Here is a 14,247-nt window from a genome sequence, read left to right on the forward strand (position 1 = left end):
TTTGGAAAAAAACAGCGTTACCCCTCAGGAATGAATCTGTCCCTCAGCACATCTGCACGTTTTCATAAAAACAAAATGACTAAAAAAAATTTAAAAAAAACTTTTTAAATTGAAAATTAAAATATAATTATGTATTCCTGCGTTGTAATTAATCAAATATTGGTTCTAAGATGATTGTTTTGAGCAGACAATGTTATTCATTTTAGAGTAACTGCTTGATGATTTGAGTATATTTGCTTTGTCAAATTAAGATTTGGCATGAAGTGAAGCAGCAACAATTCTAAAACCGGCTCAACTTTTTCTAACGCATTACTCGAACCACGAGCTGTATTCCCACATTAATTTACCTGAGGACCTCCACCTTTTCATCATTACCTATACATGTCTGTTACGGCACTCAGAAAGCCACTCATGAAATATTTCTCAGTGCGAGGGGAAGGCAGGCAATCAGTAGTCAGCTTTTTTCCCCCCGACGTGTGAAATGGTCAAATCAAGCTGCAATCACAATCAAGTAACCCCTCATAAATAGCTTGCAGTCGGCACTTCAGTAATCAAGCCAATCAAATAATCATCCAAAATGGACGGGCTAGGACGCCTATAAATGTCTCCTTTTCTTCCTGTTTTCCGCGTTCAGCGCCCTGAACAAGGTGAGCCAGGACTCATCTGTCAGCGATGCCATTTGCTCTGGTACCTGGGAGAAAGTCCATTGTCTCGTGTCTACCTGTGCCGTGCCACGGAATACGTTTTTTTTTTTTCAAGGTAACAGATTCAGCTTCCCTATAAAAGGGGCTTCCCTAAAAGGGGACTTCCCTACAGAGGGGCTTCCCTTTAAAGATTCTATAGAATTACAGATACTCTGGTCCCTCGTTTTGGTAGTGTATAGGAGTTTTATTTATTGAAATGCCCTCTGTGGACAGCATTAGATTGGATTTGATTGGTTCCATCAGGCATCCAATCAGAAAGAGGAAGAGACGAGAAGACGCATCTCTTCAGACAGCACCTGGACTAATTACCACTACTCTGCAGGGCATTCCAATCTAGGATCACTCTGATGATCTGTATCCTTATAATTAGTTTCCTGTAGCACTTTCATGTTACACTTATACCTCCATCCAGAGCTTATATTGCACTTGTATTGTTATCTTGATGTTGTAGCTCATTGTCATGCCTCCTAGTTTGACTTACCATAACTTTCTGACCCAGCCTATGCTTACTGTGTGAATGGGACTTAATGTGCTCATGGCCATGAATAACTGTTACATAGTGAATCTTGTACCTTATTGTACCTGTGTGTTGTAGTTGGTCCAATGACCTTCGGTATGTCGCTTTGGTAAAAGCGCCTGCCAAATAAATGTAATGTAATTTTCAATAGGAAGTATGAGTCTGATCTACTGTCAAGAAGTGAATATATTACGTTTGGGCAAACCACCCATTTTTATGTTTTATTAGACAAGGTACATCACTAAATTAAAATGACTGAGCACACACACACACACACATACAGATTTGTATTAATGATGAATAAGCACCCGGTCATTTTGGCCTGTAATATTTAACAGGAGGGTTCAGACTATCAGATGCTAAGCATCTGATAAGTCTAAAGAATCTATCAACCCTTGAGCTCTTGCATGGTACCAATCACTGTGTTCCCCTGACGGCTCCACCCATCTCCCCAATCACGCCCACTCTCCAGCCAATCACAGCCCCACCTCACCAACCAATCACAGCTCACCTTCCCCTCATCACAGTCCCACCCCCTTCCCCCCCACTCAATCACAGCCCCACCCACTCTTCCTCGTACCCAATCACAGGCTCACCCACTTTCCCCCCACCCACTCTAGCCACACCAACCCAATCACAGCCCCACCCACTGTTCCCGCCCCCCACTCCTTGGCCCCGCCCCCAGCTCACCCCCCGCCCGCCCGCCCCCCCCCCCCGCCCGCCCGCCCGCCCCCGCCCGCCGGTGCGGTACTCACAGTCGTGCTCTCGGCGGCTTCCGCTGCCGGCGGTACACCATGAACACGGTGACGGCCACGGCCAGGATGAGCCCGGCGGCCACCAGCCCCCCCAGGATGCCCACGACCCCGCCCGGAGCGCCCGGCGCCACGCTCTCTGGTGAGGGGGGCAAGGGGGGCGGAGGGGGGAGAGAGCAAGGGGACGGATCATTCACCTTTATTCACAAGACCCCGATGCCACACTCACTGCGCCTGCGCCAGCGCTTCTTGTCACCAGCTTTTATTGAGTACTCACACAGGGCAGGTTTACTGAGCACGCATGCTGCTCTTCCACAGCAACGGCAAGAAGAATAACTGCCAACGTTCAAACGGCGAATTCAGTTTAACAGAAGTTCTGCTAATCAAAATAATTCAAAGGAAGCGCAATCACTTCAACATTCACTAATCTGCAGTCACGAAATAAAAACGAGGAAAAAAGAGAAGAAAAGTAAACGAAATGTGTGTATACAGTATGCGTGTGAGTAATTGTGCAAGTGTCTGTGTGTGGTTTGGGTGGGGGGGGGGGGCGGGCGGTGGGGGGGGTGTGTGGTGGATGAGTTTAATTTGTCTCGTTATTCCTCAGTTTCTCATTATGAATCATTCACCAAAGGAAACAGCCCCAAACAAAACACATGAAGTCAAATTAAATCTGCGCTATGGTCTTCATCCTTGTTTTCAATTTTGAAAAAAAAGAATTTTATATGTGGGTTAGTGAACTCTCTAAGAGATTGATACAATATTAATTGGACCATCTTTACTTATGTTTTTTATGAGAGTCCCCATCTGAACTGCTGCCTTTTGAAATTATTGAAAGAAAACCCCTAAGTATATTTAAGCTTCATTTGTATATATAAAAGGGAATCATTTAACATAGCCGACTCGGAAATTGCTTTACGAATTGATATGTTTTTTTCCCCACTTAGCAGTAGTGGATAACAGGAAGGTTTCTTTGAAGATGATAGATGATAAACAGGCCCATTTTAAGCCTTGGTATCTGTCACCCTTGTGTTTCACCCGCATTCAGAGAAACAAGCTAAAGACTGAAGCAGAGCCAATCACCTGGAGACTGATACCCTCCACACACTCAAAAAACATCCAGACACACACACACACACACACACACGTGCACACACACACACACACATTTATATACGCAAACACACACACACACACGTGCGCATACACACACACACACATTTATATATGCAAACACACACACACACACACACACACGTGCGCACGCACACACACACACACACACACGTGCACCTACACCCACACACACATTTATATATGCAAACACACAAACACACACACACGTGTACGTGTGTGCTCACGCACACATACAGACACATGAACTCACGTGGGGGGGGAACAGTCACACATGCACGCTCACACACACGTGCACGCTCACACGGCGGCGGCGGGGGGGGGGGGGGGGGGTAAAGCAGCTGTTTTGGCTGAAGCCGTGGTGGCTCTGGTTCTTGGCACACAGTGAATCCGGCTCTGTTGCGGGGGGGGGGGGGGGGGGGCTCAGCAGCTGGCTCCGCCATTTGACCCCGCGCCTCGATCGGGGGTCACAGGGCTACGCGGCGTCCGGCCCACAGACGGCAGGCCCGCCATTATCCGCCCCGCCGCATGCATCGGCGGGTTGCCACGGCAACGCCTCACGCTCTCACCGCCGTTTGTTTTGCGAGAACCGGGAAGACGTATCTCAGCAATCCCGCCTCCGGCCCATGGGAAGTTAAATTCTCACAACGACGTCTACTTTCAGGATTTCTGTTACATTTCTTTTGTTTAAAGAGCACTGATCTTTGATGTACTCCTATCCCGCGATGGTGAGATTCTCGCTCTTTGGCAGTACGCTCTCGGGGGACGTCACATTCCGTGTGACAGTTGGGACAGCTCGTGCTCTCCGAGCGACGGCGCGCTCTGAGCTCGTCCGTGCGGAAAGCCGAACGTCACCGTGACGCGTGCGTACGCGCGCCTTGTCTCCGAAAACGGCCTGCCTCTCCCTCTCTTTGCTCAGCTTCCTGGTGTCTCGCCCTCCCCAGCTGGTACCCGTCCCGGAGGGGCGGTGTTCAAATGCCCGAATCCTTCACCCGCTCCGCCGGGTCCGTCGCCATGACGAGGAGTACCCAGAGGGCCGTTTCCCCCACGCTGCGCAAAACGAGGGGCGTGGCTGTGACCTCACACTCCAGCTGAGCTCCCACACCCCCACAGAGCAGGCCCCGGTGACGATTCACCACAGGAACCGGCTGGCTTTTGTTCTTCTCCAAAGCGAGTGGGAGGACACCACTGCGCTAATTTCAGCTAACGGGTCGAAGGCGAGGGGCAAAAAAAAAAAGAGAAAAAACACTAAAAGGTATTTGGTTATAAAAATACCTCCCAAAATAAATGTCATAAAAACTACAATCAAAAAGGTGCTTTGCAGTGACAGAACGTATGAAAAAACAGGGAAAGCAACCTGGAATTAATCAATAGCCCCACGTCAATAGAGCCACCTGTTTACATAAAGGATCAATTTTTCTTTTTTTAAATTTCATATACTGTAAGTGGCCTACATACTTCAAACACAAGCCTTTGAAATGCCAGCCATAGCTGGTGGTTAAAATCCGTGGCGTGTCACATTTCTTCTATATGAGACAGGCAAACCTCTTCTCTGTGGCTTCTGACACACAAAAAAACATTTAGAAACACAATGGGGCTCATTCACAAAACAAGTGTACGATGGCATCTGATCGTAAACTGTGTGCAAGAACATTTCGGCATTCATCATTATTTTCTTGCCTGTACTTGTTCGTGGCTGTTTCCTTATGCAAATCACACACACACAAATTCATAAAATTTACAAACAGTTAGCATTCATCATCTGGGATATGCACAAAAACAAAGGTCTGCAAGTGTGTCCTGAATCTCATATTGTTTTTTTTTTCGTAGGAACATTTTTAAGAACAGAAGTTCAAATAATGTAAGGAAAGTGTTGTGAATAAGGCCCAACATCCTTATGTTAAAGACAGGGCCAGCTGTCGGTGAGAACAACAACGAGGCGTGGGACATGACATGTGGGAGGGTTTCCGTGGATACAGTCCCCCCCATCCCCCCCATCCCCCCCTTTCTCCATTTGGTTTCAGCCAAAGCTTCAGAGACCTTGTGGGTCTGATTTCCAAGAATTTAATCCTACAGGCAGGGCAGACACTACGCTGGGTTGTATAATGCAAACACATTGCGGAGGGGGTGGGACGGTGGGTGGGGTGGGGTGCGTACATACATATGATTTCTAGGTTTAAGAAGTCTGCACCATCTGTCCGACAGGGATGGGCATTCCTATATTTTACCTACTTAACCCAACGTGACATATTTCTAGAATCAGTGGCAGTACTAAGCAATCTCAGGGACAGCACAAAGCCAGTCACACTAGGCCCATCACAGTGAGGTCTAGTCCAACTGTAAGCAGACAGAGAAAGCAGATCGAGGTGGACAGTTGTGTGTGTTTATATCTTTTCTGAGAGCTCAGCGCAATCTCATATTCAGACAGACGGGCAGATTTAACACCTTATACTTACATCTAATGGACACATGCAAAGGGGCCTCTCTGTAAATAAATTCACATGCTGTGTTTCGGCTGGAGCATGTTTTTTATTATTTATTTATTTTTTTTACTTAAAGAAAAAAAAAAGCAAGGATGACAGCCGTAGCCGCGAGCTAGCGCAGACACATAAATAGTGAAGGAACTAAAGTGCTGTGAAGTTCTCATTAAATATTGCAATGGGGGAGAGAGGCAGTTTTCTCTTATTAGTGCTAATTGTGTGCCTTGAAACAGTAGCTAGTTATGCGGCCTGCACAGGGAGTTCAAAGACAGGAATCAATCGGGAAGTGAAAGAAAAGTATAAATTACAGTACACAAGGACGTGAAGAGTTTTCCTCCTTTTAACAAAAAGAACATTTTACGCAATTATTTTTCGTCTCGCCCTCTTGCCTGACTGTCGGAGGTCTCGTTCGTGCGACTGCAACGCGGCAGGGGGTAAAAAAGATCTTGTGCAGACTGGGTCGCGCGTATCGCATACGTGAACCGGCACGCGTGCATTTCTTCACGCATTACGACAGATTAAATTAGCGCTACATCACTGTACTTAGACGTTGTGTCTGTGCGTCAGCAAATTAGATCAAGTCAAGAGAAAGCGCTTGTCAAGGGAATGAAAAGCCATCGAGGTCTGTTGATTTTTGGAGATAATGCACTGTTGTGGCTGGCACAGGCCTTGTATAATGGGAGGGGAATATCGGGAATTCCGAACCTTTTTCCGGACATCAGTCCTCGTTGGTTAAAACCGTCAGAGCAGAGACAGAGAGAAGAGTAAAGGAAGGAAGCTCTCAAAAGTCAAAGTGAAAAAATGCCGGGGGGGGGGGGCAGAGTCAGGAGCAGCAGAGAGGGGGATAGGTCAGACACCGTGATTAACAAAGCCAGGCTGGGTTAATGAGAGGCCCGACTGGCTTTTCTTTGTATACTTTATGCCTGAAAATTTAAGCTGCATACCGTATTTGTCCTTATAATAATAATAATAATAATCGTAATAATGGCTGGATGTATATTGTTCTTTTCTCATACTAAAAGCACTTTACAGCAATGAGGCATTAACTCACAATCAGCGTAGTGCTTGAGTGGATTGTCTCCATCTCTCCACTGGGGTTCGTGTGAACACAGAGACAATCGCCCCCTACTGTCCCAAAAACACCACATATTTTTCCCCAGAAGGTCTCGAATCCAGGTTCTAAGCTCATACCTGCTTTAGCTTCAGCCATTTGGCAGTAAGAGGGGAGTATGTCACGGAGCAGGATTACAGAGTGGACTGGATCACAGTTATGCAGCTAACTCTGCAATCCTGCTTGGTGAAATGCCACCCTGGGTACGTGGTGGTACGGCTGCTTTGGAACCAATGGCCTGTTTCTCTGGTTGCAGTGTTCCGTATGAGTGTTCTGGTTGCAGTGTTCCGTATGAGTGTTCTGGTTGCAGTGTTCCGTATGAGCAGGTTGCAGTGTTCCGTATGAGTGTTCTGGTTGCAGTGTTCCGTATGAGCAGGTGGCAGTGTTCCGTATGAGTGTTCTGGTTGCAGTGTTCCGTATGAGTGTTCTGGCTGCAGTGTTCCGTATGAGTGTTCTGGTTGCAGTGTTCCGTATGAGTGTTCTGGCTGCAGTGTTCCGTATGAGTGTCTGCTGCAGTGTCCGATGAGTGTTCTGGCTGCAGTGTCCAGTATAGAGTCTGATAGCAGTGTTTAATGGCTTGACTAATAGATTTCTAATGGTCTAGTAGTGGATTGGACCAGCAGCAGATGGGCAGAGCTCTGCGTGGCTGGGCGGAGCTCAGCTTCGTGGGGGGGGATGACGCCATTGGCTGGCTGGCAGGAAGTGAGTGACGACTGTGCGGTAACGACTGAGACTTTTACTTTAAAACTCTTTTTAGCAAACGGAAACTTCTAGCGCGTGCGTCTCTGCGAGCGCTCTAGCTCTATCTCTATCTCTAGCTCTAGCTCTATCTCTAGCTCTAGCTCTATCTCTAGCTCTAGCTCCTGCTGTCAGCCAGCCAGACTGCAGAGTGCTGCCTGTGTGTGAGATCAGCTGAGCCCCGAAATTATCCCCCGCTCCGCCCGGCCCGGCTTCCCTGGGTCTCCGCGTCTCCATGGTAACGTCGCGCCGCGGGGCTCGTCGCGCGTGAGGGGGCGGAGCCGTGACATCGGCGTGTAAAATGGCGGAGCGAGGCGCTGACGCAGAGCGGGCGCGGCCGACACACCTGTGAGCTCCCCGCAGCCAATCCGCATTCACATCCCATAACAGAGCCTCTCATCCAGAGCAACCTGCACAACCTAACTTTCATTTCATTTCATTTAGTTTTATTTCATTTTACATTACGCACAGCTGGATAGTTTTCCTGGAGCAGATGAAGTGCCCTGCTCTAAGGTACGGCAACATTGCCCCCCCCCCCCCCCCCCACTTCGTCCTCAAACCCGCATAACTCCAAGTTACGAGCCCAGTTTTTTTAGCCATTACATTCTTCCTGACTCCCCGATGAGGGAAACTCATTACAGGCATCCGCCGCTCTGAGAAAGACTGTAAAAGCTCAGTTTACTCAGATGAATTCAAGGAGGCGCTTGCCTCCAACCATTTGAGCAGGGCAACTTAATCAGTTCATGTGTTCACTGCTCTTTTACTTTTAAATTAAACTCTTTCACTTTTTTTTAATTAAGTCATAACAGCATCTCTTTTTTTTTTTTTTAGTTTCAATTTCCCAATTCATTTCGTAAAAATTTCATTTGCATTTTACAGCACATTGACTCAAAGGACAAGTTTATGGCACACTGGGATCTCATAGGAACATCAACACTGAGCAGTACCGCTAAGTCTCAGTGCCCCTCGGCATTGTGGGTATTGCACATTGGAACAGACACACCTGGGTAAATGAAAGATGACAAATATATAAACAGCAGTGGCTCCCACGCTCGTGTGGCTCATCAGGTTAGCAGATAGCATCCCAGCGCGGAGCGTTCCATCCGTTTACAGTACATTCAAACACCGCGCACTATCAGCAATACAAACCCCCCCCACTCCTCCCCAAAATAAAATTAATAAATAACTGTCAAAAATGAAATGAAAGTAATAACTGCAGTATTCGTGTTTCCGTCTCAGCGCATCGCGCGCGGTTTCATTAGCACGGCGCTATTCAGCGCGGCTCGGCTCCCTCGCTAAGCAGTGCGAGCGCGCCTTCAGAATAACTACCGCAGTAGACAAAAACGGAATGGCTTTTACATGGTCTGTTGACATACTCATTTACTTGGCTTCAGTTGCACGATGGAACATAATTTGCCAGGATAAAGTGAACGTGCACGAGCGGAGCAGAGAATGTAGTCGCCGCTGCTGATGCTACAATGCAGCGATCGGCGCTGATGCTTGCTGTCCACAAAGCTCTGTGTGAAGCTCTTTTTTTTCCCCTTTAAAATACATTTCTCATTCCATCTGTGACACCAGAAGCCAAAATGTTCTGATCTGTGACATCAGAAGCCAAACTGTTCTGATCTGTGACATCACAAGACAAACTGTTCTGATCTGTCATCACAAGACAAACTGTTCTGATCTGTGACATCAGAAGCCAAACTGTTCTGATCTGTGACATCAGAAGCCAAACGATTCTGATCTGTGACATCAGAAGACAAAACTGTTCTGATCTGTGACATCAGAAGCCAAACTGTTCTGATCTGTGACATCAGAAGCCAAACTGTTCTGATCTGTGACACCAGAAGACAAACTGTTCTGAACCCCCCTCCCCCTCCCTTGCTGTTACTAAGGCAAAGATGAGGTCAGATTTAGACCAAAGCAAGCTCAGACCTGTACAGGAGCTCACCTGTATCAGGATATTGGTCCACGCCCTATACCTCAGCATTGCCCACACCTTGCTTCCCTCTCACACCCGTTCCTCCAGTGCAACCTAGCGACTCCGGATGTGTGATTTCGCCCAGTGATTTCGGCCTGTATTTTTTTTTTACCCAGAACCCCCTGCTGGCTGAACAGGCTTTGCTGCTCAGGTACCAGGATTATTGGCACTCACATCCTCTTCAGTGGCGCGTGCCGAGCTGAGGGATATGGCCGGATATCTGTTCACCGTGGCTGTGCCGTTTCAGTCCAGATTCAACGCAAGTAATTTACCAAGCAGGCTGCAGACAGCCAATCAGCAGGAGGCAGCACAGGAGGAGACGTTGCGTAACAGACTGCAAGCACATTTTTCATCTTAACTGAACATTCTAATGCTGATGTCACAATCACTACTGGTGACTGAAAGCAATGTTCTAGAACACTGACTTAGAATGTAGAAAAAACAATATAAAAAACCTCCTCTTCAAAGGCACTTCCTTTCCCAGGTCCTCTGACCTTATATAACCACTATGACTCAAGCCTGGGTTGGCTTACATGTGACCTATGACCTATGACATCAGCAAGATCTTCAGCCACGGGCAGGTAAGGACATGACTGATCACGCTCACAACCAATATGGCCCCCAGACTCTAGAGACTGTTCATATTTGTGAGGTCACAGCAGAAGGGACTAAGTAATTGTACAATTTGGCTCCTGATAATGTGAAAATAAAAAAAATGTAAAAATCTGAATGAATCCATTCATAAAATTTACCAGGATCCTCGCAATTATTTTCATCATTAAGTAACAAGAAAAAAACTGCAAAAAAACTCACTAAACCCCTGCTGGTTACTCCATAGCCTTTACCGGCAGCTCAGCTTGCATATGTACCCACAGCGCAGCCCTGCATCAGCATGCATTGTGCAGTCATCCAGGTCATTCCCAGGCATTTCCCAGAAAAGCCCATTTCTCACAGTCACACTGTGGGAGGGCAAAACCCAGGCCCGACACAATAAGGGACACACGCAGCTGCTGTAGGGGCCTGGGACTGCCACGGGGCCCCCTAATTATTCTGAAATATATATTACTGAAAATTTGGGTTGGGGAGTGGGCGGGGGGGGGCAAAATCAAATCCTGATTTGGACCCCTCAAGGTCTAGGGCCGGCACTGGGGCCAAATGGAGATCCGGGTAAAGCTAAATAAATGAACGGAAAACATGCTCATTTTGATTGACTGAACGGAAAGCAAAGGTCGGAATATGATTTTTAGCACAGATGTTTTAACGGCGTTCACTAAAACACTTTTCGCACAAGGCCAAAAATGAAGTAGATACACAGAAAGTTATGATAAAAGGTAACATGTGAGCCAACCGCTGGTTTCAGAGCACAGCCAACGAACATCACTACCTTAGTGTGTCAAGTCTGAGGATTATGCACTGTTTTGTGTAAAACCATCCACATTATTCCTGATAAAGTGTACTTGCAGTTTAAGTTTTTTGGGAAAATTTCAAATAAAATAAAAAAATTTATTTTTCCTCAGTGGACATTGAAAATTCCCACCTCTCTTCATCCACTGCTCTGATCGCACATGGCAAAGCAGTTAGCCTTAGCATTAGCATGACAAGCTCAGGCACCTCCCAGCCGGGCCCTAGTTCGGCCTCCTCTAAAACCCCCACACCCCGTCCACCCCGTCCACCCCATGCACCCCGTCCCACGGGACCGTCAGTGGCGGGCCGACCGCGTTGCCGTGACACCCTATTTAAGCCGTAACAGCCTCGCTCGGGGGTCGCAGCTGTTTCCCCAGGCCCGGCTGTGACGCGGCGCCGCCACGGCCCTTCATCCTCTTCCTCGCCCGGCGGAATCCTCGGCGCGGCATCCGTCGGGGCGCACAAACGCGCCGTGGCGGCGTGTAATGGAAAACACGGCTCTTTTTTCTCGATGAAAGCGAGCTGTCGCTCCTGAACGTCCTCGAAGCTGTTGCTCCCCCGAACGTCGTGGACATGCATAATTACAGGGACTGTTTTCTCCCCCCTGTCCCTGTCAAAGAAAAATGATGTGCCCCCCCCCCCCCACGCAGCCCCCGAAAGAATGTTCCATCCATAAATCTGATCGTTCGCTCTGAGAGGACGTGCCACCTGGATCTCTCCATGACCGTGGGCCCTAAGAGCTCACTCTACAGGGGCCACACATATTTCAGCTCTCCTGGGGAGTATCTTAGCGGACAGACTGGCAGTGTGTGACTGTAAACCTATGGCAGGGCGGGAAGGGGGGAAGGGGGTGGATACCTGTTTCCAAAACCACAGAGAGAGAGAGAGAAAGCTGGAACCCCAAAACCAATGGAACAGAGAGAGAGAGAGAGAGAGATAGAGAGTGAGAGAAAGAGAAAGAGATGGCAAAGGACAGGGCTACTTGAGGAGAAATTCAGAAAGAGAGAGAGGGATTGATGGAGGATGAGGAAGAGAGACAGGGATTGAGGGTGAAAGAGAAAGAAAGAGAGACTGAGGCAGGAAGAAGAAGAGAGAGAGAGAGACGGATTGGGGGAAGAGGGAGGGAAGGAGAAGAGACTCAAACGCTTCAAAACCAAGATGGTGCCGGTTTGCAGTCAGTTTACAACCCAGTTCAGACGTGATTTTTTTATTTCCTCAGAAAAAATATTTTTTTTGTTTCCAAACGAGACAAATGAGCACAGAGCTCGGTGAAAAAGCAGAAATGTGGCGTAATGGAGTTCATAAATCTGCGTTAAACGTTGCCAGCTCAGTGTGGTGCCAGCACTTTTCCCCCTTCAGAAAGTTCACAATCTCATTACGATGGCGCTTACCGAAACTCCTGCTGCAGGGGACACGGTATCCTGTTGTCAAGATTTTCATTTGTATTTTTTTCTTCTTTTTTCTTATTTTTTTGACGCTGTAAGTTTTGCTCGCAGTCCCAGAGCGCTCCTGCCTTTCCCCGCGGGATCCAGCGTCGCGAACGACAGCGGTGCTCTTTACCGCCACCCCGCTAGCAGCCTAAGGACCTGGAAGCTGCCGATGGCCGAACGCGCACACTGCGTTAATATCTGTCCACCATGTCCCCGTACACACCTGCCACACACTCCTGTCCCCGTAAAACACACTCCCTTTCCTCTGCTTATCTCTCACACACTCCTGTCCCCTAAAACACCACTCTCACCTCTGTCTTCCCCTACACACTCCTGTCCCCGTAAAACACACTCCATCTCTGCTTCCACACACTCCTGTCCCCGTAAAACACACTCCATCTCTGCTTCCACACACTCCTGTCCCCGTAAAACACACTCCATCTCTGCTTCCACACACTCCTGTCCCCATAAAACACACTCCATCTCTGCTTCCACACACTCCTGTCCCCATAAAACACACTCCATCTCTGCTTCCACACACTCCTGTCCCCGTAAAACACACTCCACTCTGCTTCCACACACTCCTGTCCCATAAAACACACTCCACCTCTGCTTCCACACACTCCTGTCCCCCATTGTAAAACACACTCCACTCTGCTTCCACACACTCCTGTCCCCCCTAGTAAAACACACTCCATCTCTGCTTCCACACACTCCTGTCCCCGTAAAACACACTCCACCTCTGCTTCCACACACTCCTGTCCCCATAAAACACACTCCATCTCTGCTTCCACACACTCCTGTCCCCGTAAAACACACTCCATCTCTGCTTCCACACACTCTGCTTCCAGACACAGGCTAGTTTTACACACCTGAGTGCAGCCAACTGGCTCAACTCTCTGCAGTTAAGCTGGGGATTTGTATCCATGCCAGCCAGCCTGTGAATGGTGTAGTTACAGGTGTTCCATGGTATTCAATGGCAGATTGAATTCTCTGTGATCTTGGCTAGTGAATCCCTTGGTGAAACCCTCACTGGACCTTGTAAATACATATATATTTCCAGTATATAAACAGTAGGTTTAATCATCAAAAAATAGCGTCATTATCTGATGATCAGTGAAGCTCTAAAATAGGGTGGAGCCTATGTTTTCAGGGACCCACTGATTTTAACCAATCATAGTTTATGTGTTTGTGGATAGTAAAGTGTGGTTTAAAGTGGTTAGCTTCACCCAATTTTGGGTCTGATGAAACTTCTTCATCCTCCAATCAGTATCCATGACAACACAACAGCATACTACTTGTCAGTACAGCATCCCCCTTAAAAAAAAATTTTTTTGTAAGAATTAAATCATGCCCCGGATTGTTCCTCATAAATTACACGACTGCTACCTTCACAACAACATCTCGGCGATCAAAGCCCGCCTGTATTTACACGCGCTGCGGGGCCAGAGTCAGCTGGCTGCTGCTCTGTGATGTAGTGCGAGATGATATTTTCCTGCAGTCCAGGCCTGTCAAGTCAAGAACGGGGGCGGGGGGAACGTGAGAGAGAGGGGCCTGAGGAGAGGGAGGTGGGGAAGAGAGTCGGGCCTGAATAAAGGGAGGATGAACCAGTGGTGGTCAGGACTGAGCAAGAGCGATGAAGGAGTCAGTCACGAGGCGGTGCATTTCAGTGGCCCAGGGCTCAGCGCAGGCGGTTGGCGGCGCACCCATAAGATGGCCGCTCCTTTGTGGAGAGCCACATAGCAGGCAGTGCAATTAGAAGATGATTGAGACGAACACGTGGGCCGGGCTGCTGTCTAATGTGAACAGCCCCCCGAACACTTGCGGCCGGGTTTTCGAAATGAGCTCATTTATTAAGCTGGCGACCTGGGAGCCGCTGTCAAGGTGTAATGGCTTATTTACGGCGCTGAGCCCCCCCCCCTTCCCCCCTCCGCTCCCCTCCCCTGTCCACTTCTTTAAATTTATTTATTTCTTCAACGGGTTTCCCCCCCCTGGAGAT

This window comes from Anguilla rostrata, chromosome 12, assembly GCF_018555375.3.
Source record: "Anguilla rostrata isolate EN2019 chromosome 12, ASM1855537v3, whole genome shotgun sequence".
Lineage (NCBI taxonomy): Eukaryota > Metazoa > Chordata > Actinopteri > Anguilliformes > Anguillidae > Anguilla > Anguilla rostrata.